General features: G+C 36.9%; 1 long non-coding RNA gene and 1 other non-coding gene across 2 annotated transcripts in view; one reads left to right on the top strand and one right to left on the bottom strand.

Moving 5' to 3' along the window:
• The window catches only part of LOC128315533 (uncharacterized), a 332,664-nt gene that overhangs the window by 200,612 nt on the left and 104,585 nt on the right, over positions 1–27,467 (top strand). The gene's annotated exons all lie outside the window — the stretch shown is intronic.
• Positions 8,691–8,822, bottom strand: LOC113598979 (small nucleolar RNA SNORA72). The gene has a single exon (XR_003419733.1). It is a non-coding gene; the product is annotated as a small nucleolar RNA SNORA72 (small nucleolar RNA).

Here is a 27,467-nt window from a genome sequence, read left to right as displayed (position 1 = left end):
ACTCTTTGAATTTAGGGCTACCATGATTAATATCCATAGTGTAATTATTCAAGGCTTTCACGTCTAAGAATAAGCACTATTTTAAGCAGCCAGTCTTTAGGTTCATAGAGAAAGCCTCTTGGAATAGCAGAACTATAAACGTGCTGGGGCAGCCAGTGTTTGATGCTTATATTATAAGCTTACTATTTTATACATAAATATAAGTGGGAAATCAGCAATGCACGTATATTTGAGTAAAATGAAAAGCAAGAAATAATATAAAGCTTTGAAAATCTGAGCAAAATTATTTTGAACCTAGAAATTTTACCCCAGCTAATCTCTCAATCACATGGGAAGGCCAAAGGATAAATATTCAAACTTGGAAGGAGTTTATTTAAAAACATATATTTAAGAATGTACTCCACCAAAACGTAGGTGGAAACTAAGCAAGAGGACAGCACAGAAATAAAAAAAAAATAGGACATTAAACTTGGAATGCTATTAAAAGAAATGTCAAAATGAAAAACGTGCACCAACTTTAGAAGAGATAGCAGCAGGTTTTCTAAGAAGATTGTTTTCAAAAAAATTATTCTATTCAACATATTTTATTGATTAAGAAGCTGGATGACTTAGTTATTTGGGCAAGGAGGCAAACATGTCTTTTGGGAACAAGAAAATAAATGTGAGAGTTGGAGGAAAATGTTAAACGTTCAAGAGAAAACAAAAAAACAAGCTAACAAGAAATCTTCCCTAGATAAATGAAACAAATTGAATAACTGAGAGTTTAAAATAAATAACTCATTTGAACACAAGCCTTTGATATACTTCAAGAAAACAGCTTTCAAAATAAAATTGCTTGTCTTCTGTTATTTGTCCAAATGCTATCCCGGGTCCTGTAGTGAATAATATTTACATAATAATATTAATGGTTTTCAATCTTTAGAATTAAAACTTAGGCATAAAACATGAGAATAATAGTTATATAAAACAATATAAGTGTTATAAACTTTGATAGTGGAAAAGCAATGGTTTATGTTGGCTGGCAGGTTGAATGTACAACGAGAGTGTGGAATAGCATTGATGGTGTTTTCATTTTCCAGAGTAGAGAGTGTGTCTTAAATTCTATCCAGTTTCCAGGGCTAACTTCGTCAATGACTACTTATCTAGTTCAACTAGGTGAAAAATCACTCTGTGATAATGTTTTAATCATAAAATGAAAATTTTAGAGTGTATTAAAGTCATGGCCATTGAGATAATATCCCGATTCTGAATATATATTTCAAGTAGCAATCTGAAAAGGAAAAGAAAATGTCTAAATGAAAATGTAAAACTAACAAATTGCCCAGTACTCTTGAAAAAATGGAAAAATACTTAAAATTTGATATGTATAAAACAATGTGTGTGAAACTGATATTAATGTGTACTTGAATTATTTATCAAGGAAGATCGTAGTATGACCATAATAACTAACATTTACCGAGCACCTACTATGTGGTGGATATGTAGCAAGTAGATAATGTATATGAACACAAAGTAAATGCAAATGCATAGTTACCACCAGCATTTGAAAGGACAGAGGTGACAGGAGAAGCCCAGTGGAACCATTGAGAAAAGCATAACAGGAGAGGTGATACTGCAGAAGCTTACCAGCGACGTGGACAACACGGATGATGCTCGTATCAAACTGCCATAGTGTTTGGATTCCCTCTGGCTATATTTTAAAAAGTGAATTTAACTGCTTTTGAAAGTTTTACGTGTTATTATTTATATCATGACAGAAATTACATCTTTGGTAACCATTTCAACTTAAGATGGAAAATGTAGAAGTCATTTTAATATTTGAGGGAATACAAAATTACTCAGAATTATTTCAGATAATGCCACCAAATAAGTATGAAGACCAGTGTAATAGCCAACTTTTATTTTCCCTTCCAGTTTTTTAATATCATGATTCAAGAAACACTTATTTAAAAATACACAAGCTTTATTTAATAGTTGGCATATGTTTTGGGATAGCAGTATTGCTTAATTGAGATTTTGCTTTCTTCTTTGAACTCATATTTCCATTATATTTTTACAGTAAATTTTACTCTAATACAATATAATTTTATGCTGCTTAAAGTCTTTTATTGGTCACCTATCATATTTCTCTACAACAAAAGTAATTGTATACATTTTTAATTATTTTTATTTTTTTTAATTTAAAATTTAAAATTTAAAATGTTTAAATTTAAAACATTTTTATTTTTCTGGCCATAAAGTTCTAAGTGTTAACAAATATCTTTTGGATTGAGTTCGTGAAAATTATTACTACCCAATTGAATAAAACAACATAATATTATATATTTTTGTAAATACTTATTAAATATAAAAAATAAAATATTACTGAAAAATCTCTTAATAAGAATAACTTATTTGCTCCTGAATGAATATTAGTTATTATTTGATTGAGGCAAAGTTCAACATAAATTATTTTTATATTCTCTATATGTAAGCCCTGAAAAAACTTATTATCATAAATAAGAAGATAAAAATGGAAAGAGTTCTGGGGTAGCAATAACAATTCTTTGAACTCCTTCCAAGTTTTGTGCCAAAAATTCATATAGTGATCTATCATCAAAAATATTTTTATTAATCTATCAGCTGACAATTCAATTAGGTTCTCATCAATTTTGGTCCTAACTTGCAAAAAGATTTAGCACCCTGTCATTAGAGTCATTTTATTTCTTAATTTATAGGAAGTATACCAAAAAGGCTATTTTTTACTGAGATGTATTCAATAGCTATTATTATTAATTTTGATACACATTTAGTGATAAGTAGTCTTGATAAAATGCTTTCTTTTCACACACTTTCAATATATTATTGTTACAATCTCAGAACTATAGAATTAGCTAATATATGGAAGATGTTTATTTTACTCATTTGTTAAAGTCAGTCCTCATGTCAAACCAATCAGCCAAATCAGATTTACTATCTGTAAGGAAAATGTGACTTCGCTTCTTAATCCAGTTACATGTGTTAATATGTGTATTCATGAAACCCTCTCACATCTGAATTCTAAATTTGAGAGAGGTAGTCACAGCACAGAGCCCTGCCAAGACTTTATTGCTTGGATGGAGTAAAGCAGTTTTGGAGTTGAGTTCTGTAAATGATTGGAATCTTGGGTGAAAATGTTGTAGGATGCATAAAAGAGAAATAAAGAAGTATTAGTCCCTGTCAAACATACCTCTAGATTTGACAGAAGTTGGGTTCCAAAAATGGGGGAAAAAAGAGACATGCATATCATAAACTGAGGTACTTTTGAAATGAAAAATGTGAAAATCTGATAGTAATATCGCTTATTATTCCTAGGGAAAAAAATAAAGGGGATACCAACAACAAAAAAAAATCAATGCACTTCACAGAATATGCTGTTATGAATCCAGATTGTAAAGTTCCCAAAATATAGAATGCCACATGTGTGTAAAAAAGTGGCTAAGGTCTGGAAGCATATGAGCACAGGTAAAAGGCTAGAATAGTAGAGAATTGTGACAGAGTGTTATTGAGGACAGGGAGTGAGCTGGATAAGGACGAGATCAGCCCCTTGGTTTCCTAGATGCTGTATTACTAAGAGCTCTACTCAGCTATTTTTCTTCCATATTCAAGATCAATAAAATCAGTTTTCCAATTGGAAAAGTAAAGTCTGAAATACATTATGAAACAATAAAATACACTAATCTCATTTATTTATTTTTTTAACGTTTATTTATTTTTGAGACAGAGAGAGACAGAGCATGAACGGGGGAGGGGCAGAGAGAGAGGGAGACACAGAATCCGAAGCAGGCTCCAGGCTCTGAGCTGTCAGCCCAGAGCCCGACGCGGAGCTCGAACTCACGGACCGCGAGATAGTAACCTGAGTTGAAGTCGGACACTTAACCGACTGAGCCACCCAGGTGCCCCTGACACTAATCTCATTTAAACAAAATCATTTTAATTTTAATAAATTACCCTATCATTTATTGAAGGAGTTTATAACAGAGTTGCAGAATTTCCATCAGTAGTATTTAAAAAATCATGATTAACTTGGAGGCACCACATGAAGAGACTGACATTTTTCTAAAATTGTACAAGTTTTAAAGATTGGGTGTTGATATACTCAATGTCAATGTTAAAAAGTTTCTAGAACAAAAAACTAAAATAATTAACCAATGATCTCTTACAAAATACCTCTTTATCTCTCTCTTCCAAGAACCTGGCAGAATCTGTTGGTAAAAACCACGGGGGACCAGATCACAACTCAAGATGAGATAGATTTCATTAAAATTTATAGTGGCCTGAATTTGAACCATCATCATATCTGTATGTCTGTTGAGAATGCATGCATCTGGAAGATACTAAAGCAGAGACATCACCACAGACTGAAGGGCAATTGAGAGGATTCTTTTTTGGGTAGAACTGTATTCAGGCCATCTCAGATTTCAGTGCCAATTCTTAGTTTCTGGAATTCTGTGCAACTGTCTTGGGTGAATGGAATAGACCTGCTTAAGGAGTACAAATTTCTTTGCATGCTTTCTAAGTTTCACCCATTAGCTCTTGGTAGGAGATGGTGTCAGTAGTAGGTCCAGAGAAGTGTGGAAACTCACATGTGCATCATTGGTGAGGGTGGAGTTGGAGAAGGAATTGCTGTCTACAAATCTGTGCTATATGGATCATCAGCATAATCCACTGGGAAGACCAGTGTGGGTGTGGTTTGGATTCTCTTGGTGTTAAAATTTATCTGCCTCATGTTTAATCTCTAAGAGGTCTTTTCTGCTCTTATGGATTTGGAGGCTCTGCATCACTGGCAAAATCTCCTTTTTTGTTTGCTGCTATTGTATCTGCCCCTTACTCCTGCTGAAAAGTCAGTTACATGTTTTATTGATCATTCCATGTGGAGAGTCACATGGATTTGGCCTTATCACCACAGTGCTTTTCGCCTTCAGTTTCTGCCTTGTGGGAAAAGAGGGGTATCCAACTTTCCTCAAAATTTTGAATATATGCATTTGTAGGAATTCATTAGTTTTCCATGGTAAAAATTAATTTAAAATTACAGGCCTATGAAAAGCAGGAATGGAGGTATAAGATAGTTCTAAGAGGTGTGTATACGTATATGTGTGCATGAATATTGAGATGAGTGGTTTCAGGCATACGTTGAAGTGAGGTTTCATTTTTATGTGTACAACAGACTCTACTCAGCAATCTCTTAGCTTCCTTTATTTACAAACCAGGAACTTCAGCTGTTTTATTAAAGACTGGATGTGAAAGCTGAAGTGCTTTGCCGACACAGACATCAAAGGGACTTAAGTGTATTTTCCCCCATATGTTTTAGCTACTTTTTCCCTTCATGCCTGATATCAGAGAGTGCTAGAATGTAATACCTCACACCTCAAAGATTAAACACCTTCTCAGTTGGTATTTCTGTTTCAACTTCATTTCCTGCCTGCCACCTTCTATCATAAGCACCTTGCACCATGTCATGTACACACTTGATTCTGTCTGAGCAATGAGACTGTATTTTTGAAAAACATTTTTCTGCACATAAGGAGCCTCTGCGTTGTCTTTGACGTGAGCTTAGTTGCTGAATGAATAGCTTTGTTGGACATCGAGATAAGATTATAATAGAGTCTATAATAGCAGTGCCAATCACGGATGGCAGAAAGGCTGTTATTCTTGGGCTGTTGTATTTGTAAATCATGCTAGATTTCCCATGGCTTAATCTAAAAATGCTACACTGTCAGTGGTAGAGGCTTACAGAAAGAACATCCTACTCTTCTTTACTGTGTAATAAATAAGTTCTAAGAAGGGCTCATATCATCTAAGGAGTCACTCAGGTGGCATTTTCACTTCTGTACCTGACCCTGTAGGAGCCAGGAAGTTACCACACTCACTTGCATGTAAAATGATACTTATTTCTGTTGAAAGTTGTATTTTTGTTGGTTTTAGTTTTCCTTTTGCTTGAATTAGAAGCATATGTCTTGAGATGGGCTAGGAAGTGTGGATTGTAGAGCTCTTTGTCTAGGAGGCAGAACTATAAAGAGGAAGAGGCAGGTCAGAGGATCAGTTAGGGGGTGAGGAAGAAACTCTTACAAACAGGAGGACTTGGAGTTAGGTATTAAAAGAAAGAAGGAAAAACAAAAAGGAAGTATTTTCAAACATTCTGTAGATCTTCGTGGAATTGGTATGTTCTTAAGGGTAAAACACCAAGGTATAGCTAAATAAATAAGATTTTGTGTTTCATTGCCTTATACCTTCAGAGATGTTTCATTTTTTATCTGGAGTAGGTGGCTTTTCATATAATTTTCTGTCAACTTTCATATCCCTTCTATATACCCCAGTCACTAAAAGCAAAGTAATCACCACTGCATAGCTATAATAACAAAAGAGCTGTGGACTGTTTCTGTATAAGGAAAGGACCTATTTCAAAGTATGTTCCTATGTAAAGGCCTATTGTGAGTTAGGAATATAAAATCCAGAAATGATAGTAATATTTTATAACTAACCACTCAAATGAGTCAATACTTATAGGGACCCTCTAGGAAAATTATAAGGAAATAGTCGGCAAATTTAGTTTTAGAAAGAACATCATATTATATTCCTCAATCATTGCAGTTGAAAGATAAGCAAAATGAGGCTCAGAGAAGTCAAAAACTGTGTCATAAGTTTTTTTTTTTTTAATGAGTTGGATGTAAAATCCTGGTTTCTTGAATGTCATTCCTGCCTTCAAGCTCTCTTGGATATATTTGGTATCTTCTATAATGGAAAATGCTCATAACCAAATCTGCTTGTTTTGTAATACATACAAGATTTTTTCTAAACCAGAAAATGTCTTTAATCATAAATTGTCAATTGTAATGAAGTAGCAATCAAGATCTAAAATACAACCAATTTCCTGTATCAAAAAAATAAATTCTAAACATTGGATAACTGAGCAACTAACAAGAAAACTCTGGTTTGTTACAGCTACACTTTCCAAATTATAGCCACAACCTTAGATTAACTTCAGACGCAAACTAAAATTACTAATGTTAGCTTGAAACAAGCCAGTTCCCTCACCTGTGAAAGTGGGGATTTGACCCACCCATGCTTGTTATATAGCTGTTAAGAGGAGAGTTTTCTGACTCAAGGTTCATTAAATACTTGGATAGCATATTGAAGGCTGCCTATGTGGATTGATTGATGCGAAAGTCAAAAAAGATGTTGTGATTTCTGACATTCCTGCAGCCTTGCTTAGAGCCCAGAACAGGCTGTGCAGTATACACGCAACTAGCCCCCTTCACGTCTGTAAATCAAGATGTATCTAAATCAGTATTTTTCCCAGATTCATTCTGCTGAATTTTCCAAAGCATATTAACTGATGTGGGAAAAGGATTTTATGCTACATACTTGAGAGGTGTAGTATGCAGTTTCCCAAAATTGTCAACATCGAACATACTTCATTGTGTATCTTTTAGGACAAAAATTATATAAAACACACTATGGGCAATATATTGAAGACCTGGGATTATTCTGAAATTGTCCAAGTACATTTTTCTACCCCAACCTCTGCACACCTTTAGGAAAGATCCTTCTTCATCAGAGTTCAGTAGAACTTTTCTCAGCAGTTTGACAGAAGTTTGGGTGGGAGAAACATACTTCATTTAATCCTCTTTGCTACTCATTTTTGGTAGATTTAAACTGGACTATATATTGTAATTCTGGTTAAATTTTGAGTATTGAGCCTTGCTTCCTCTGAAACATTATAAGATTTCAAATGTTAACAATGTCCTGAGACTGGAATTATGAAAATTAATTCTCTTAAAAGCCTACTACAGGAAAGGAACTTAGTGCCCTCCCTTTACGAAAACAGGAACATGGAAACTTGTGTGTATAGTTCTTACTATATGAAAGTCTTGCCACCACATCTAGCTGCCTCATCCTCTCTAAACCTATCTTCAGAAAAGTGTGTTGAAACAAAAGACGTAAAGAGAATAACTAAAATGAACACAGTGTTTTTAAAAGTTCTCTGGCCAGGTTTTTGTTTGTTTGTTTGTTTGTTTGTTTGCTTGCTTTTAGAGAGAGAGTGAGAGAGAGAAAAGCTCGAGCATGCAAGTGGGAGAGGGGCAGAGAAAGAGAGAGAGAGAATCTCAACTAGGTTCCATGCCCAGCAGAGTCCCATGTGGGACTCGATCTCATGACTGTCAGATCATGACCTGAGCCTAAACCAAGAGTCTGACACTTAATTAACCACCTGAGCCACCCAGGCACCCCTGGCCTGTTTTATTGGAGAAAAATTTTGCACAACTTACTCTTCATCAGTCTGTTCTGGCATGCTTCTCATGATATTAAAATCAGAAAATAAAACACAATCATTTTACAATTCAGTAAATGAAAACTGGTAATCATCAAACTAACCATGGTTATCTTCAAAAGTTATTACACTAGCTGTGTTCTTGAGGTTGATCAAAGATACTTAGAGTCATAGACACTTCCCATGTAAGATGCATCATATAAAAGCCCCTGGGTGGCTCAGTCGGTTGAGCATCAGACTCTTGATTTCGGCTCAGGTCATGATCCCAGGGTCATGGGTTTGAGCACCATGATCAGAATGCTTAGCATTCTCTCCCCCCCGCTCTCTCCCCTCCCCCTCTTTCCCCTGCTTATGCTGTCTCTCTCACTCTATCAAAAAAATGCATCGTATAAATCAGACTTGGTTTTATCTCCAGCACTTATAAAACCAGACCTAGGAAAAGAACGAGGTCTGGAGACACATGCGTGGTCTTAATTTAGCAAATGTTGAGCTTGCCCTGATGGTTACAAAATCAGAACAGCAAGAATATTTGCAGTATTTTATCAATTAATTAAAAATTCATAAGTTCAAAACATAATATGTGTTATTTGTAGGCATTTCTAAGAAAAAGTTGTAAAAGATTAAACTCATTTGAAAGAATAGCATATTATTAAATGATTTGTATCATAAATTTTAATTATAATACACTTTCACAAATATTTTCCTATGTATTTGTCATAAAATACAAGTGAGGTGAGTGGTTAGGAACTGTACTTTACAGACAAGAAGTCTGAAGCTCCAAATTGAAAAGGCAGATATCAGGGCTGGGTCTCAGGCCCAGGGTTCCTGACTCGTCACACCACAGCTGTTTGCATTGTCTCATAGTTGGTCTTTAATGGTTCATTGACCCACCTTTCCTCACCTCCATTACTTATCTCTCAGATGTCATTCCAGTTCAGGAAATAATTTTTAAAAACCAAGAGGTAGTAGTAGGGAATTTCCAAAACAATTCTGCAACTGAAGAAACGTATCTAGAAAGAGTAAGAAGGGAGGCATACTGTTCTGGTAGTTAAGATGGATAGAGGCAGTGACATCGTGAAGCCAGTTCACATAGGTTCGAAAGAGCCCATTGTTAAATTTACAGCAATTTTGCTTTTTGTTAAATAGCGATTATCAAAAATTAATTTACATAAACTTGTAATTGAACATTATGTTAAAAACAAAGGTAGTAAGTCCTGGACTTGTCACTTCCTACTTATTTTACAGTGGTTTACTATTATCTATGCTTTTGATATTATTTACATCCGTGGTGTCTGTATGGTGGAAATACTGTCATGTTACCTGCTTTTCCCTGTCCTGCATTCGTAGTCCAGAACCAACCACGATGGAAGTATTTACACCATGAAAATGACAAAATGTTTTGTTCATTGTTTGGACTTTTAAAAAATGGAGAAAATGTTAATGCAGATTAAATTTAAAAATGTGTCTGTAGCTGTTACATTGTGAATAGCTCGTAAAATGGAGAAAATATTTGTCTAGTATTTGAAACTACTATCTGATTCAGCAAAGAAATTGCTCATGTCAGTGAAAACTGAATGAAGTCTGACAAACGTTTTGTTATTTCACTTTAGACTCACTCTATAATGTAAAAGAAAATATCAACTAACATTTATGTCAGAACTCCACTTCTTTGTCAATAACATGAGAGATTTCTTTTTGGAATAAGATCATAATCAAGCATTTAAACATAGTTTACCTTTGTGGCACTATTGTTGGGCATAGGATGAAAAGAAAAAACTGATAATGGATTTTATAAGAAACAACAAGTCACACTAAAGTCATTGGTATGGAATTTATAGTGATGGTTATCACATATTTTATAACTATTTGTAAATTGGGAGCTAAATGTTCTTAAGGTAGTACATTTTGTAATAAACTTTTTTCACCCCTCGGAGAACCAGTTAAACACTTAGCATACCACAGGATGGAGGACATGCTTTGTTATAAGATGAGCACTCTGCCAATGAGAGAGATACCAGAAAAATCTGTGCTTGTCCCTTTGTAATTCTCTTTGAACAAGAGCTCTAATTATGTATAATGATGCCAGTTTTATGTAATAGACCTCTGTGATTTTTTCCAATATTGTATGGGGAGGGACTCTTTTCTACATGTGAGGTCTTAGCTTTAAATGCCAGATTGCATTTTCCTTGTAAAAGGTCATCAACTTACATAGACAAGTGGAGGACAAAAAGCACTCACTAGCTGTAGGTAAGCTTGATGAGTGGCCCTAATATTCTTTCTTAACACTCTCCTTTATTTCACTTTCTTAGTATCCAGTACCATACAATGATGTTATCTTCTGGAACTAAGCCCCACAGGTCTGGTGCATCTTTGGTCCTTCAGAGCTTCACTCCATTGATGTGACTTCTCCAGAATGAGTCATAATTTACATTTCATTCTATCCCCTTGGGACTCTGCGTTATATTATGCTACTGTAATGATAGTCACCAAGGAGTTACTGGCATCCAAGTGATATATGTTCATAGTTATACTTGTTCACTTTTATACTCGTTTTCTGGTCATGATTTAACCCCAATTGATAACTCTGTGGTTGAGATTCTAAGCATGTGGCACAATGGTAGTGGTGGAAAATATTCAATAAATAATTGTGGATTGATTGATAGGATGTCCTTCTAGACTCCTTCAGGCATACCACTTCCAACTTCTGTACTGAAGGCCAAATTAGTCATATGATTTCTTCTCCCTTTTATTGAATTTTGAATGAAAATTAATTTATGCAAAATCCAAAATTGCAGAATGGTTATCTACCAGTTTTCTGGTAAAGCTGTCTTGGGCTTTAGAGCTGGCTTGCTTTGTCATTCATATATGCCCTGTTGGTTTTTATTTGAGGTTTAACTTGTACTATAGTTAATCATACTTAAGTTCCATTTGTAAAGGCCTTGATGAGGCAGCAGAAATGTCTGAAGAGAAGACGAAATCATGAGATGCCATGGTCTTTTGACTTCCAATTGAAGAGTGAAGGTTAGTTACAGGTCAAAGTGAATGAAGGGATGTTTTCTTGTCATAAGAAGCTTGCTAAAGTAAAATAGGGGAACCTCACTGAGAATACATACTTCCTTTTAAAGCTTCCATGGCTACTGTATGATTTAAATAGGAACATCCGGGTGTTCTATATATTTAATGTATGAAATAGTTACCTGACTATGAACATCACAGAGAGAGGTGGGTTAAGGAAAGTTCTTTGTAATTAGGTAGACTGGCTTCCAGTCCTGGATCTGCCTACGCAGAAAACTTAATCTTTCTCAACTTTAATTTTGTTATTTGTAAAGCTGGAGATTATTTATAACGTATAATACCTACTTTGTTAGGCTGTTTTAAATATTAAATAAGATGAAAAACATAAAATGGTTAGCAAAATTTCCACTCACAGATGTTGATGGAAACATTTTGCAAAGAATATTCCCATGATGTAAAACCTTATTGAGAAGGCAAGTTGGGGAATAGTTTCCCTTCAGAAAATCTTTTATTTCATGGGCTACATACTGACTTTCTCTGTTACTATTCTAAAATGGTGCTACTTCATAAAAATATTTTAATAAACTACAAATAGATTTAGCTACTTTAAAAATGATTTGCTGAGTTTTTTGAGGATTGTTCAATTATATGCAATTTCTGAAGGTTAAATTACATTGGGGATTCTTTTTTTGTTATAGATCATGAAGATCTAAGAACAGTATGTCTCATATCACAAGGGGAGGTTGTGGTACAACGGTCGTCTGGTCTGCTGTCATGGCATGTTTAATTCCAAATCCAGTGTAATAGTTTCCATTTTATGTACATGTTTTCTGTGAATTTTAACTTTTATCTGATTAAATGCCATTCATAGTAGTTTATAGGTGATTCTCTGGCTACTCCTAGAAGATTTATCTATCCCTTTCATTTGAAGTAATTTTCTATATTATCAAAAGATAACAGTTCACATACACATCAAACCTTTACAATTTATATTTTAATCTCTGTTATGTTAACAAAGTGTAAGTGAGAAGTGAATGCAAAGACTAAGACAATCAGGCCTTACTTACTTGGGCAGGTGAACACCGTCACCCACTCCTGCCCCACTGGCACATTATTTCCGCAGTTTGCTCCTTGGAGCCTGAAGAGGCATGCTGTTACAGAGGGTCACCTCAGAGGCCCAAGTAGTTATGAAAATGCTGCTTTTGAAGATTTATGAAGCACACTGGGATATTAAAATCTCTGAGAAGTCCTGCAGTAAAGCAAGTTGTTTGATCCAGCATTTTCCTCTTTTATTGCATAATACCTATACCTGGTATCATTTGTATTTGATGAAACATACTTTAGGAAACTTTCCTCTGGATTGCAATCCCTCAGCCAGAAGCAAGAGAAGGACTTGAAATTGCCTTTAACAAAGTTCTTAGAGTTAATTTAGAACAAGAAGAATTGGGTTTGAGCCTTTATGTTGTAGTTTTACAGCTAGATAACATTGGGTAACTTATTTCATTTCTCTCAATCTCACATTCCTTGTCTGTAATAGCATAGAATATCTAATACATATCTCCACGTTTTTATAAATATTGTAAAAATTAATGTAAGTGAAAGTGATATATAAAACCAATGGTTGATATTTACTGGCTCCAATACTTCCCTCATAGATTTATTGGGCCTTATTTAATATACACATGTTAATGGACTTAGGTCTCCAGTATCTGAGGCCATGATAAATTAGAATTAGAAAAAACAACTAAAAGGTAGTGGGGCAGTTACAGAACAGTGATAATAAGAGCATCAATCCCAAAATTGAAAAGCAAACTTATTATATTGATACATAGCAAATAGTCATTGGCTATAGTTCATTAAGAAATTGTTAAATGATAATAGAAGGTTTCCATTTAAAAATGGACAAGGTATAATATTTTGGAGAAAATAATGTTCCTTTAGATCAAGGTTTCTTTTGTTACACATATTTGGGCATCTGCCTTTTGTACTCAGGTCAGGATATACTGAGATCTCTAAATTGCTTAATAATATTTTTAATGTGATTTGACTGGTAATTTCTTTATTTAGGGCAAGTTTTTCTTTGAAAATTCTAGATTAATTGTACTCTTCTTTTAAAAAGTAATATAAACAACTTAATATCTAATTGTTTATAGAGGGTTATGTATATAATACAGTGTGTAACATACATTTGTTAATAATGCAAGTAGAGGAATTATATCTATCCATGTGGAATATATTTGTGATATCCTATTGAGAGAAAAGAGCAAGATTCCAAATAATATAAAGACAACCTTGTTTAAAAATATGTACACAAAGAAAAAAATTGGCCAAAAATTTAGTGTTGATTTTGTCTTGATAGTGAAATTATGGTTAGTTTTTACTTGAATGTATTTGCTTATCTTTATGCTCCAATTTTTCTACAATACACGTATAATCCAGTATGGAATATTTCATACCAGCATAACTAAAAATAAAATCTTTACCCTGATATTTCTGACTACCTTAGTCCGTTCAGGCTCCTGTCAGAAAATACCACAGACTGGATAGCTTATAAGCAACAGAAATGTATTTCTCACTGTTCTGGAGGCTGAGAAGTCCAAGGTCAAGGTGTTGGCCAATTCGATGTCTGTGAGGGCATGCCCTCTGTTTTATAGATGGCACCTTCTCACTGTGTCCTCACATGGTGGAATAAGGATGAGTTAGGGATCTCTGTGGGGTCTCCTTTAAAGAACACTAATCCCATTCATGAGCCTAACACTAATTTACCCTCATTACCGAAGCATCTCTCAAACCCTTCACTGCCTAATACTATCATACTGGACATAGGATTTCAACATGTAAATTTTGGGGAGACATATATAATCATCCCATAGCAGTTACGAAAACAATTGAGCCGAACAAATGGTAGCCATCACATGAAAGTCATTCAGGAGTGTGAATGTGTATTCTTTGGTTACTCAGATTTCTTTCTGGTGCTCTGTCTACCCACCTCCCTGAGTGGCATAGTCTCTGAGGAAATGGTGGACTGTTATGCCTCTAATCAATCCAGTTCTTAGATGAACTGGATTTTCTAAAAGATGAAAACACGCACATCAGCGAAAATCTGAAACCCATTAATCTTAACACCCCACAGGACTCTTCAAAAAATTTCTAACTACTATTTTAAATAGTTGAACAAAATGAAAAGAGAGTAATAAGGGCCTTGTAAAAACTGTGAACAGTTTTGTAGATTTTCACTGGACTCTCCAAGCAAGTATGTCTCTAAGCTTTTTAATGATTATTCAATATTGGTGCCGTGCCATTGGTGACACAGAAAGGTATGAAGAAGGACTCATCACATATCACCTGGGAAACAACAAAACTAAAAGGCAACCGATGGAATGGGAAAAGATATTTGCAAATGACATATCGGATAAAGGGCTAGTATCCAAAACCTAGAAGGAACTCACCAAACTCCACACCCAAAAAACAAATAATCCAGTGAAGAAATGGGCAGAAGACATGAATAAACACTTTTCCAAAGAAGACATCCAGATGGCCAACAGGCGCATGAAAAGATGCTCAATGTCACTCCTCATCAGGGAAATACAAATCAAAACCACACTGAGATACCACCTCATGCCTGTCAGAGTGGCTAAAATGAACAAATCAGGAGACTATAGATGCTAGGGAGGATGTGGAGAAACAGGAACCCTCTTTCACTGTTGGTGGGAATGCAAACTGGTGGAGCCGCTCTGGAAAACAGTGTGGAGGTTCCTCAAAAAATTAAAAATAGAACTACCCTATGACCGAGCACTAGCATTGCTAGGAATTTACCCAAGGGATACAGGAGTGCTAATGCATAGGGGCACTTGCACCCCAATGTTTATAGCAGCACTTTCAACAATTGCCAAATGATGGAAAGAGCCTAAATGTCCATGAACTGACGAATGGATAAGGAAGATGTGGTTTATATGTACAATGTAATACTACTTGGCAGTGAGAAAGAATGAAATCTGTCCATTAGCAGCAACATGGATGGAACTGGAAGGTATTAATGCTATGTGAAATAAGTCAGTCAGAGAAAGACAGATACCACATGTTTTCAGTAATATGTGGATCTTGAGAAAGTTAACAGAAGACCATGGGGGAGGGGAAGGGGAAAAAAGTTACAGAGAGGGAGAGAGGCAAATAATAAAAGACTCTTGGATACTGAGAACAAACTGAGGGTTGATGGGGGTGGAGGATAGAGGGGAAAGTGGGTGATGAGCATTTAGGAGGGCACTTGTTGGGATGAGCACTGGGTATTGTATGGAAATAAATTTGTCAATAAATTAAGAAAAACAATGAGGAGGCTGAGGCAAACTCTTAAGTTAATATCACTGTGAGCTTAATTCCTTTAAAGTCCTTGTGATTTGTTGCCTTTAAAAAATTAGTGAATTATTCATGTTACACTGGTATGAAGCAGTAAGGCTAGTAGGCTAGTTATTGGTTGCATGTGGAAGGACAAGCTATTCACTTTAAGCCATGTATTTCAAAAGGTAGGTGGTTTCCACATGCAAGCAAATTATAAGACTGAATAATTTAAAACTAGGTATATTGATGCCCTTTTATTGATTATCCAAGGGGATAATCCTAGCTTCTATGCAGAGGTTTCTATCTCTCTCATTCTCTTTTGCTGATTAGCCAGAAAAAGTGTGGATTTGCAACAGTAACCCTGGCCAGAGATGGCCAAAAGGATGCACAATCCATATGGATTCTCCTCTTCTTCCTTTCTTTAGCTCACTTGCTTTGCTTTTCTGTTATTTTTATTATCTCCTTTTTTTAAAAAAATATGGTTTTTATTAATTTTTGTTGTCTGGTTCTGCATTCCCTTTCCTTTTATTTTCTCAAATGTTTCTCCTGTGTCGTCTTCTCCCGATTGCTTTTTCCCATTATAGTTCTCATTTTCACCCCACGTCAGCCTTAAATTTGTTTTCTCACCATCTCTCCTCCTGGTAGTGCCTGGTATTTTCCCCCTTCTCTCTCATGATTGTTTTTTGTTGTTGTTGTTGTTGTTGTTGTTGTTGTTCCATTCTCTCCTTGCCTTCTGACCCCCAAGGAGCCACTTCTGCATGTTCATCTCTGTGCGCAGTGAGACTCATTTAGATTTGTCTGGGATTGAGAGGAGATAAGAGTTTTATTTAGGGCAGGGGACATGACAGTGAGTGCCTCTTGTGTCCTGCTTAGCTGAGATCTGGCATCTGGTCAGAATCAGAAATCAGGCAGTGTTTAGGAGAGGTGAATTTTGATTGCAGGACAAGGGTGATGTGTGATGTCTGCTATGGTAGGTCACAGGGAATGGACACTGTGTACATATGTAGGTCCTGGGCTGATTAGGTGTGTTTCAGTGCTGAAGAGCTCCATGCTGATTATAATAGGGCAAAGTCAGAGTCCCTGTGCACTCCATCATTCCGTTTATGCCATATATTCTTGCCAAATGAATTTGTCAAATTTTCTGCCTTAATCTCTCCTCTCTTGAAACCCCTCAGAAACAACAGTTACTGCTTTGTGCAAATCTCTGCTCCTTAGCACTCCTTTCTTGTGCCAGTTGAAAGCCCATTCCAACTTTTCTTCCTTTTCTCACTCATGCTCTTACGTATTGGTTTTTTCCCCAAAAGTATCCCCAGTGTAGCTTTTCTATGAGAATTTACCACAACTGAACAGCCCTATCAGTAATCCCCCAATTTTCTTTTCCTGTGGTAAAGCATAGCTTTATTTTATGCTTTTCCTACATATTAATTAAAAAAAAATTTTTAACGTTTATTTATTTTTGAGACGGAGAGAGACAGAGCATGAATGGGGGAGGGTCAGAGAGAGAGGGAGACACAGAATCAGAAACAGGCTCCAGGCTCTGGGTGGTCAGCACAGAGCCTGACACGGGGCTCAAACTCACGGACCGCGAGATCATGACCTGAGCTGAAGTTGGACGCTTAACCAACTGAGCCACCCAGGCTCCCCTCCTACATATTAATTTTAATCTCATCTTTCCTTCTGTCCAGTATTCTCAGTTCTATGCATAAGCTTTACCCCCATCTTGTCTATGTCTAGTAAACATTCATTTTTAATGAGGATATAATTTCACTTTTTAAAATTTTTATGATTAAAGCAATCTTAGTGATTCTACTGATGTGTGTAAATAAAAGTAGTACAAAAGGCAGTGTACTTGGAAGAATTTTATAATATTATGTTTAATTTTTAAGTAATAAGTAGCCTTGTCCATGCTTTTTTTCCCCACAAAAACTGCTGAACAAAACACATTCTTTGGTGGACAGGGTCTCCATCCAAAATCACAAAGTTTGGTTCTCATTTGAAGTGTTTCAAGTGAGTGTCTTTAAGAGTGGTCTGTTGGTAGAACAGTGCAATAATCACCATGGTTTGGACCATTCATCTCTTTCTAGGAGATGTCAGGGGATCTTTTTATGTTTTTTAAATGCCTTTTGTTTTTGTGCCTATGGTATAATTTCCCAGATTGGTTTTTGGACACTATCTTTAAAGTCAAAATCAACTGGATATTTCAAGTACCCTAACGAATAGTTCCTAGGAGAAGCTGATGTTTTGTCCCCTTATTAAAGTAGACATGTTTCCTATAATACCCATGTCTTTTTCACAGAGCATGTTCTAACAGCCACTGCTGAGTGGGCAGCCACCCATGTGACACTCACTTCAAATAACCCATAGCTTATCAGTAGTCTGTGTGGCCAGTTAGGTTCTTTCTCATAGAAATTTGGAGCTAGGACACGGGGACTGTCCCTAGTCAGCATTTAAATTTATAAAGGATGTTAAGCTAGAACTGGGAGTAGCAGTCTTTGACTCATATATAAATGAGTAAATAGATCTGGACAACACAGAAGATATGAAGAGACATGAAGACAGAAGCAGAGAAAAGATTAGGTGGCATGGGAGATAGAGACAAAAAGCAGGTAGTTACAGACACAGAGAGATGGACACCTGTACACAGAAATACAGATATAGAAGGAGACACATCTGTCAGTTAGGGGGAAAGAGAGAGGAGAGAAGGAAGCACAGACACCCTCACATGGAATAACAGTCCCAGATCCTAACTGTTCTCCAGTTCCTCATTCCAACCCTCACCAGAGGACAGAGGTAGATCCTCTAGTGCTGAAGCAGGTTGAACTGGTTCTATTCTTTGTATCCAACAGATTCTAGCATAAGATAGAGTCTGTCTCTAGTCTGTCTGTGCCTAACTCAGAGTAGCTCACATCAGGACAGTTCCATATTCCTCCTGTGAATTAAGGGTTCATGAATTCTGCTCTGTATTTAGTAAGTTGCCAAAGCTCATTAGTAGTTATTACCATAGTAAATTCATAATGAGGACTTTTTTACTGAATGATATTGAAAAATTGCTGCCAATTTTTGTAATTTGGAATGCTTTACTTAGTTCATTGTTTAATCATGATAATAGTAAGTATTTAAAAATAATTGCCTAAAAATAACATTAATCATGACAAAGACCCAAATGATGGTCTATCATGTTCTAAATGACCTATGTAAAACATGTATTTTTTTTCCAAGAAAATAACCATACTGATTAGCATTTAAATTAAAAAATATATACTGGGGTGCCTGGGTGGCTCAGTTGGTTAAGTGTCTAACTCTTGACTTTGACTCAGGTCATGATCTCACTGTTTGTGAGTTTGAGCCCTACATTGGCTGTGAGCTGACAGTGTGGAGCCTACTTGGGATTTTGTCTCCCTCTCTCCCCCCCACCCCCCTGATTGCTCTCTATCTCTCTCTCAAAATAAATAAATAAAAAATATATACTGAATACATTCATAATTATGTGTCCTATGGTCACACTAAGGTTTTAAATTACAATTTCATTGGCTCTGTAGTTTTGCTATCATTTAACTTATAAAGTTTAGATATTTTAGCTCTGTAAGAATATAAACATAAGAACTTTATACCTATTTTATGTAAGTATATATATATGTATATATATATAACATTAGATAAATTTAAATAATATTGAGTTGTCTAATATTTTTCCCTTCAAAGAAGTTTCATGCGTGGTTTAAATTTGAGAAACTTTAGGTAGTAGTTTTTTAAATGAGAGTTTGTTCTAAGTTCACTTTACTTTTTCAGTTTTTTAGATAACATTCTTAAAATTATCCATGTGTACTTAATATTTACTTATCCTGTGGTAGGCTTCCTTAAGAGTCAAATACATTTATTTTGGACAATTCAGGGGAATTTCTCTCTCTCTTTCTCTCCCTCTCCATTTTCTTCAGTATGTTTCAATCTTTTCTCTGAAAACCATGAGTTGGTCAGTTCTCCTAGTCTGAACACTGTATCAGTGGAGGCCAAGCTTGCAATGTGAAGATAGGAAGTTGAGTGATTTCTATTTATGGTTAGTCTGACTGTGGTGGCTGGTCAGCCCTCCTGGAGACGTTGCAGTATCATTCATAGGGGTACCCGGTGCAAATAGTCTATCTCAGCTGTAGTAAAGCAACTCATCATTAGACCAAAGCATCATTTTTGTATTTGCAATTCAGCATACCACTATCACTTAACAGAAAAGTGATGCAATGGCATAAGTAACATGAGAGATCATCACAGAGTTTAAAAACAGAGACAAACAATACTCTCCCTTTAAATCCTTCCTAAGCCCCCATATAAATTTTAACTTAAAGTATAAATTAACATTTGGGGAACAATAAGCCCTCTCTCTGAAACAAATGTTTTGAGGTGGCCCCAAAATAAGCCTTCTTCCCTGTGGGTCCTAGAAAAGTTCATCTTCACAACTTGTCCCTGTGTCCTTGTGGTTTCTCCAGAGAAGCGGAACCAACTAGATTTGGCTACATGACTGTGGGCTGAAAAGCAGGCAGACAGGTTGGAAACTGTTGGGAGAAACTGATGGCTGCAGTCTTGAGGCAGAATTTCTTCTTTAGGGACAAACTCCATTTTGCTCTTTAGGCCTTTCCATTGATTGAGTAAGGTCCACCCACATAATACAGGATAATCTCCTTTAATTAAAGTCAACTGATGGTAGATGTTAATCAGATGTAAAAACACCTCCAGAGGAACACCTAAATTAGTTTGTTTGTATACCTGAATACTGAAGCCTAGCCTAGTCGACACAAAATAACTAACCATTATAGTCTACAAATCTGATCAGAATTTTACACATGCTGACTGGTAGGACCCAGGGTTTCCTCTTCTAAAATGCCCTCAGAATCCACAAGAGGGTAAGATATGATTCACATTTATTTGAATTGCTATTGTACCCAGCTGTTCTCCTCTCATGGTAGCTTGCAGCCTCCATGCCACAGCTGTTTTCAGATATCTTATGCTTTATTGAAATTCCTGACGCTCTGCTCAAGCTGTCCTCCAGTGGTGCTGAGTGCTTGGTCTTTGGAACCTCCTTTCCCCACCACCCATTCTGTATTCTCTTACCTCTGCCAGTGCTTTGGCTGGTAGTATCCTTTAGGGTGGGGTAACCCTAAACTTTATTCTCACAGAATCTGAACACTTTGTAGCCTTACTTTTATTGAATTTCTGCAGATTACCATAAAAATTTATAATGGGAGTAATAGGCACTCTGGTGAATTTGTTGGACTCCTCCCATATCCCTTCTTGTTCTTATTCTGTAGCAACAACACAATCACCCTTTGGCAATTGGGATAGATTACCCCAACAATAGTACAGGTTCCATTTCTTCATGTCAATTCAGGGGCATAAGAGCCCTAAATTAATAGGAGGAATTAGCTTCCAATATAATGAAATTTTGACTTTATTCCCAGTTGGAAGCATCATTCTCTTAGGAACTCATAATTCCAATTTTATGGAACCCAAGTTTTCAGGAACAGGAAGAAAATTCCTTAACATGGAGAATTCAGGTTTAGTATTGAGGGGCTAATCCCACCTCTATCCTTTGGTTCCTTGACCTGACCATGGGGTAGAGTGGGAAGATAGTATCGTATATTGTTCACTGGTTTAGAGTATCCTTATCTCACCATCCTTACATGGTGCCATAGTTGAGCCTTCCTTACACCATCTGCTGCTGGATGATGGCACATGTAGGGAATTCATGTAGTGAATTCCATAGAGTAAGCTCATTGCTGCTTTTCTTTCCTTATAAAGTAAGTTGCTCTGTTGAGGGTGATGTTTTGTGGTATATCACTGAAAAAGGGCACAGATAGGAGTATGTATTATATTCCTTGGGCCACTGTAGCCAACTGGGGGGCTTAAAAGAACAGAAATTTATTCTTGCACAGTTCTAGAGGCTAGAAATCTGAAGTCCAAGTATCAGTAGGCCCAAAATATCTCTAGGATCTAGGGAGAATCAGATTCATGTTGTACCATGAAAGGGAGTATATATGCAAAATGATCTCCAAACGCTCAAGGAGGTGTAAGACTGAACAAAATGACCAACTACTCCAGCTTGACGAGAATAGTTTATTAAGAGGACTTATGAACAGAAGTTGTCTTGGGTAGCTGCAAGCCCAGTAGATTTCCATAACCCACCACCTGTAAGACCTGCTTTTATACTCCTAGAGCCTGGGTAATACAAGCTGGGGACCACCTGGAAAGAAATGTTTGAGAATCAGTCATATCTCCAGAATAGATAACAGGTATTGTGGCTCAAGTGTGTACTTAAGGGTGTAGTTAAAAAATGTGGTAGTGGGATCTGTGCTCAAGAAGGCTTCAGGTCACAGAAGGGTCTCATGGCAGATTTGTCCAAGGCGGTGTTAGTCGGTTTCACAGACATTCTCTTAGCTTCTGGTGTTTTGGGAAATTCTTGGCATTCCTTGACTTATAGATGCATAAGTACAATCTCTGCCTCTGTTGTCATGTGACACTTCCCTCTGTATTCTCACATCCTTTTCTTATAAGGACATCAGTCATATTGGAATAAGACCCCACCCTATTCCAGTATGACCTTATCTTAACTAATTACAACTTCAATGACCCTTTTTGCAAATAAAGTTACATTCTGAGGTACTGGGGTTTAAGACTTCAACATACAATTTGGGGGGGACACAATTAAATCTACAAAAGGTTACTAGAAAAATCATTGTGGACTGGAAGGCCAGTCCATATCTGGGATAGGTATTAGGTTCCTGAGGACGAAATAGTTCCCCTCCCCCCCCCGCCTCTCCCAAATAAAAAGGATCCAATGCAATCCAATGCATCAGGGAGCTGGCGGTTCCCCTTGGAGAAAAGTGCCATATCAGAGCTCATTATTGGCCTCTATGGTTGACAGGCTGGACACCTGGCAATTATAATAAGATAATCCCAGATGAGCCTTGGGAAGAGAATGTCTGTGTTGTTGAATCCTATGTATAATCTCCAGCCCTGCCACCGTGGCCATTTGGAGAACACTGGATTGGCTGGGTAAGGAAGCTGAATGGTATCTTCAGTAGGAATCACTTAGTCTCTGGTTATTAAAAGAATCCTCTGGTTTTTTTTCCCCTTCCCCTCCCCCATGGGTTTCTGTTAAGTTTCTCAGGATCCACATAAGAGTGAAACCATATGGTATCTGTCTTTCTCTGTATGGCTTATTTCACTTAGCATAACACTCTCCAGTTCTATCCACGTTGCTATGAAGGGCCATATTTCATTCTTTCTCATTGCCCTGCAGTACTCCATTGTGTATATAAACCACAATTTCTTTATCCATTCATCAGTTGATGGACATTTCGGCTCTTTCCATAATTTGGCTATTGTTGAGAGTGCTGCTATAAACATTGGGGTACAAGTGCCCCTATGCATCAGTACTCCTGTATCCTTTGGGTAAATTCCTAGCAGTGCTATTGCCAAAGCATAAGAGACTCTTAAAAACTGAGAACAAACTGAGGGTTGATGGGGGGTGGGAGATGGGTATTGAGGAGGGCACCTTTTGGGATGAGCACTGGGTGTTGTATGGAAACCAATTTGACAATAAACTTCATATATTGAAAAAAAAAAAGAATCCTCTGCAGTAGAAGCTCTCTGGTATGCTTTTAGATAGGACATGAATATCATAATATTTCATGACTGTTCCAAGAAATCTATTGATATACCTCTTCCTCACTTTTTGTTGCCAATCCTCTAATCTTGTTTTTCAAGTCTCTGATGGAATAGTCATCTCATTAGCTTCTCCCAGGAGTCATTGATGGATCCATATAGTAGACCAGCTCTCTCCGACACAAAGTAGGAAACCAAATGGACTACCTAAAATTCTGCCAGCTGGGAATATTTTCTCTTACGACTGTCTTCCAGACTGTCCCAGATGGGGCTGGAGTGCAACAGCTTTCAACCTCTGAATGGGGTCAACAGCTATTAAGCAGGCACATAATCTTTCCTCTTTAGCTAATATAGTTAACTGCCCATGAGGCCACAGGTAATGTGTAAGGGACTGTTGACACAGCAGTAGGAGTAGGTACTTTGAAGTCTGATTCTACTCAGAGGGGTTGTTTGAGTTTTCTGGACCTCTCCAGGCCTTTTTAGGTCTATTCCACCCCAATTTAATTATTCAGTGCTGCTGCACATATCAACTTTTGGGATTTGGTTGACCAAATAATACCCAATTAATGACAAGCAGCAGCTCAGGTCATACAATCTCCTGGTTGCTGCACTCGGGTGTTGTTTGGTTGAACCAGGGTCAAGTAGCAAAACAGAAATAACTTTACAGATGGAAAATAGTAGTTTTTAGAAGAGAGTTTGGATTTGCCCCAGAGTATAATGGTCTATTCTATGTTTTTTCCTATTGTGGCACACTGAAAGCTGCAAAGGGCATTTCTATTTTTAAGAGAGTTCAAGTATCATTTAGATATTCTAGCTTATGAAGTCTAAGAGGTGGGGAAGCTTCCATCACAACTTGGACCTATTGTAACTCCTTTTTTTTTTTTTTTTTTTTTTTTTGCTCTGGGTAACAATTAAAACTGGTATCCTTATGGATTACTCAGGAGGTGGGTTATAGCAGGTCCCAAATATAGTATATGTTTCCTCTAAAATACAAAGACTTATGCTAAATTTGGTCCTCTCTCTTCATAGTAGGGAATTCAAGATACAGTTAACTGTTGCTGACTTTAGAAGGGATACCTACACATGCTCTACACCAAAGGATTACTAGAGTTTTTGCAATGTGGCAGCATCCCAAAGCTTTTTGGGGTTTATCTCCTATTCAGTAGCACACATAGTTTTACTTAGATATGTAGGTGCTTGTGACCTATTCAAGAGGCCCAGTTAGCATGCATAATGTCTTCAGATTAATGGATCAGAGTGATGTTTTCTGGAATTTCAAGATGGTGAAGATTCTTCTGGACTATATTATGACAGAGACCAGGAGTGTTGACATAGTACTGAGGTAAGGACACTGAAGGTATAATTCTGTTCCTACTATTTAAAGATGAACTGTTGCTCGTTGTATTTACAAATTCAGTTGGAGAGAGAAAACCTCACAACAAATCAAAGCACTTCCTAGCTCAATAACTACAGTCTAGGAGCCAGTAGTTGTATTGATTTGCTCTAATAAGGGAACCACATCTGGATCAGCAGATGTGGCTGGTGGCCCCAATAATTCAGGGTCATTCTAAAGCATCCATTTGGCTTTTGTACAGGCCAAACTGAAGCATTAAAAGAGGATTGGGAAGAATTACGATCCCTACTCCTTTCAGTCTTGATATTACTACTTCCTGCAGTTTTAGTTCAGATAGTACCAATTTCTGCAATTTTTCCAAGGTATTGCTTTCTGTTTACTATTTGACAGGGGAGATATCAGGGCGCTCTTCCCACCATAATAACATTTACTTCATTGGTCAGAGAACCAATGTAGAGATGTTTCTAGTAGTTAAGTATGATATTCTACCTATGCAGTCAGGAACATGGGAAATAACCACCAGAAGCCCACTGACCACTGCAGGTGGATATGAGCCAAGATTCCATTTATTTCCTGACTTTGTGCCCACTCTGATTAGTGCTAAGTTATAGCCAATGAATAATAACTCCTACATAGTACAGTTATTCTCTCTCTCAGTTCACTGTGACCCAGTTAAATGGCTATGGATCTTCTGGGGAAAGGTTTGGAGGAAGATTGACAGTGTATTTTTGTGTCTACATTTCAGTGATTCCTTAAAAGAAACTAGCCTCCATCTCAAAAGGCTCCAGGTTTAAGAATGGGGTAAAAGGCCATGAATTCCCACTATACTACTTTCATTTGGGTATTACCTACCAAAGGAACAAGAGGTATGATAATGTAGACTAAATGATATTTTAGAATGGTGACAATTGGTTTCATTCCTAAGAGTCTCACAGAAAAAGTTAGCCACAACCATATACTCCTGTGGATCACAACATTTGTATTGCCATTCTGCCATTCTGTGGTTCATTGTGATTCTTGGGCCAACCTCATCCCTAAAATTGAGCACTGTTACCTGGCCTCTACCACTCCAAGGCCCCAACATTCTCACTGAGATTAGGGGGGCCCAAGTCTTATGTAGCATCTACATAAGGCAGTCATGATAGAACTTTTTGAGGAAAACTGGTGCTCACTACCAAAGCATTCTTATTGCTTTTGAGAAGGAAGTGTCCTTTTGTTTCTCCTGGAGGTATAGTAAGGATGTAGCTGAACAGATTACAAATAATAGGTCCACTCCAGCATCCTCACTTCCTTATGCTTTTGATCTCTTTCCTCTTTGTTTCAGAGAAATCCCAGCATCTGAGTTTCATTTCTTCAGGCCTCCACTGAATCCAGGCTTCAAGCAAACTATTAGAGCTCATCCTAGGTGTTTTAGCAGACACCGTATATTTAGCATCTTCAATAAACTTTCCTGTATGGATAAATTCCTTTTGAACCAACCTTATAATTTTATCTCCTTGATTTAACCCCCTCAGAATCAGTTTTTAAATATGCTTTTCCCCACTCCCATTTCCTGACTGTAAAATTTGTCAGGGTTCTATCTCACCTTCAATGTAGAATCTAGCTCATACTTGAGAGTACTTTGCAATTCTCCCTCTGGCCATGGAAGTGATGAATGATGGTGGGGGTTAACTTTGAGGAGAATGGGAATGTTCTTGCTAGGCAAGTGCTCCGAATGAAGTCATTGAAAATAGTTCTTTCAGACAAGCTGGAGGGATTGCTTCAGCCAGCAAGGAAGATTCAAGGGTCTTTGAAAGTTCAAGTTAAGAACCTCATATCAAGTTTTAGGGTTCTACTTTTTCAAACAGTGACTTATATAACAAGTCTCATAGATTACAGTAAGAGCCCTAGTTACAAAGGAGTGGGACCCTGAGATTTAAGATGTACTGCTAATCTTAACTTCAGCTCTCAAGGCCCACTGATTATATGTATTTAATCAGTGTTGCAACTCTTCAACTTATACTATCAGGTTATGACTATTATCATTAATTATGTCTGTGCTACATATACATAAGAGATACATATAAAGCTTATTAGAAACTTTATGGTTTTCTATCATGCCTTGAGTCAAAAGTTGAAAGCACTAAGCTTTTTTTTGTTTTGTTTTCTGGTTTTTTTTTTTATGTTTGTAAGTTCTCCAGTAGACTGAGAGGCAGCCTATAATCTTTATCTCTATAACATGCAAATGATACAGACACTTAACTTCCCAAAAGTTTGTCCTCTGCTAGTTACCCATGTTCTTCCTCTACTCGAGCAGGGAAGTCATCTTTATGTTAAGAAATAATATGTGTGGAATCAATACTAGAATTTCAACCTCGGGGTCTGTTTCTTCAGGCCACACCTGCACTCAATTACTGTTATCAGCCAGGGGCCAAGCAAGAGACAGAAGGCACACTGATGGAATTCTGAGAATTTAATGATAGTACTTGTTGGAGATGTGTGGGGTTCAATAACAAAACAAACAAGAGAAGTTGAGGCATCTCCAACTAGCAGTACAGGAAGGTGCTATTATCCCTAAACCTGAGGAGAAGAACAGCTCACTAAAGCTGTGTGACAGCCAAAACCATGGAAGAGGGGCCACTTGGCAGGGGCTGTGATCAGAGGGAGTCACAGTCACTGTTAGAATCCTAGCATTGAAGCCCAGTATGAGTGAACTAAGAACAACATTGATCTCTCTCTCTTTTCTCTTTTTCTGCTTTCCTACTGGGTTTCCCATAGCTCAGGCAATGTAGTTTGCAGGATCCAGCCTTTCTGGCATACACCAAATACATGGAGAATGGATCC

This window comes from Acinonyx jubatus, chromosome B2 (assembly GCF_027475565.1).
Source record: "Acinonyx jubatus isolate Ajub_Pintada_27869175 chromosome B2, VMU_Ajub_asm_v1.0, whole genome shotgun sequence".
NCBI lineage: Eukaryota > Metazoa > Chordata > Mammalia > Carnivora > Felidae > Acinonyx > Acinonyx jubatus.
This window is presented reverse-complemented; position numbering and strand designations above follow the sequence as displayed.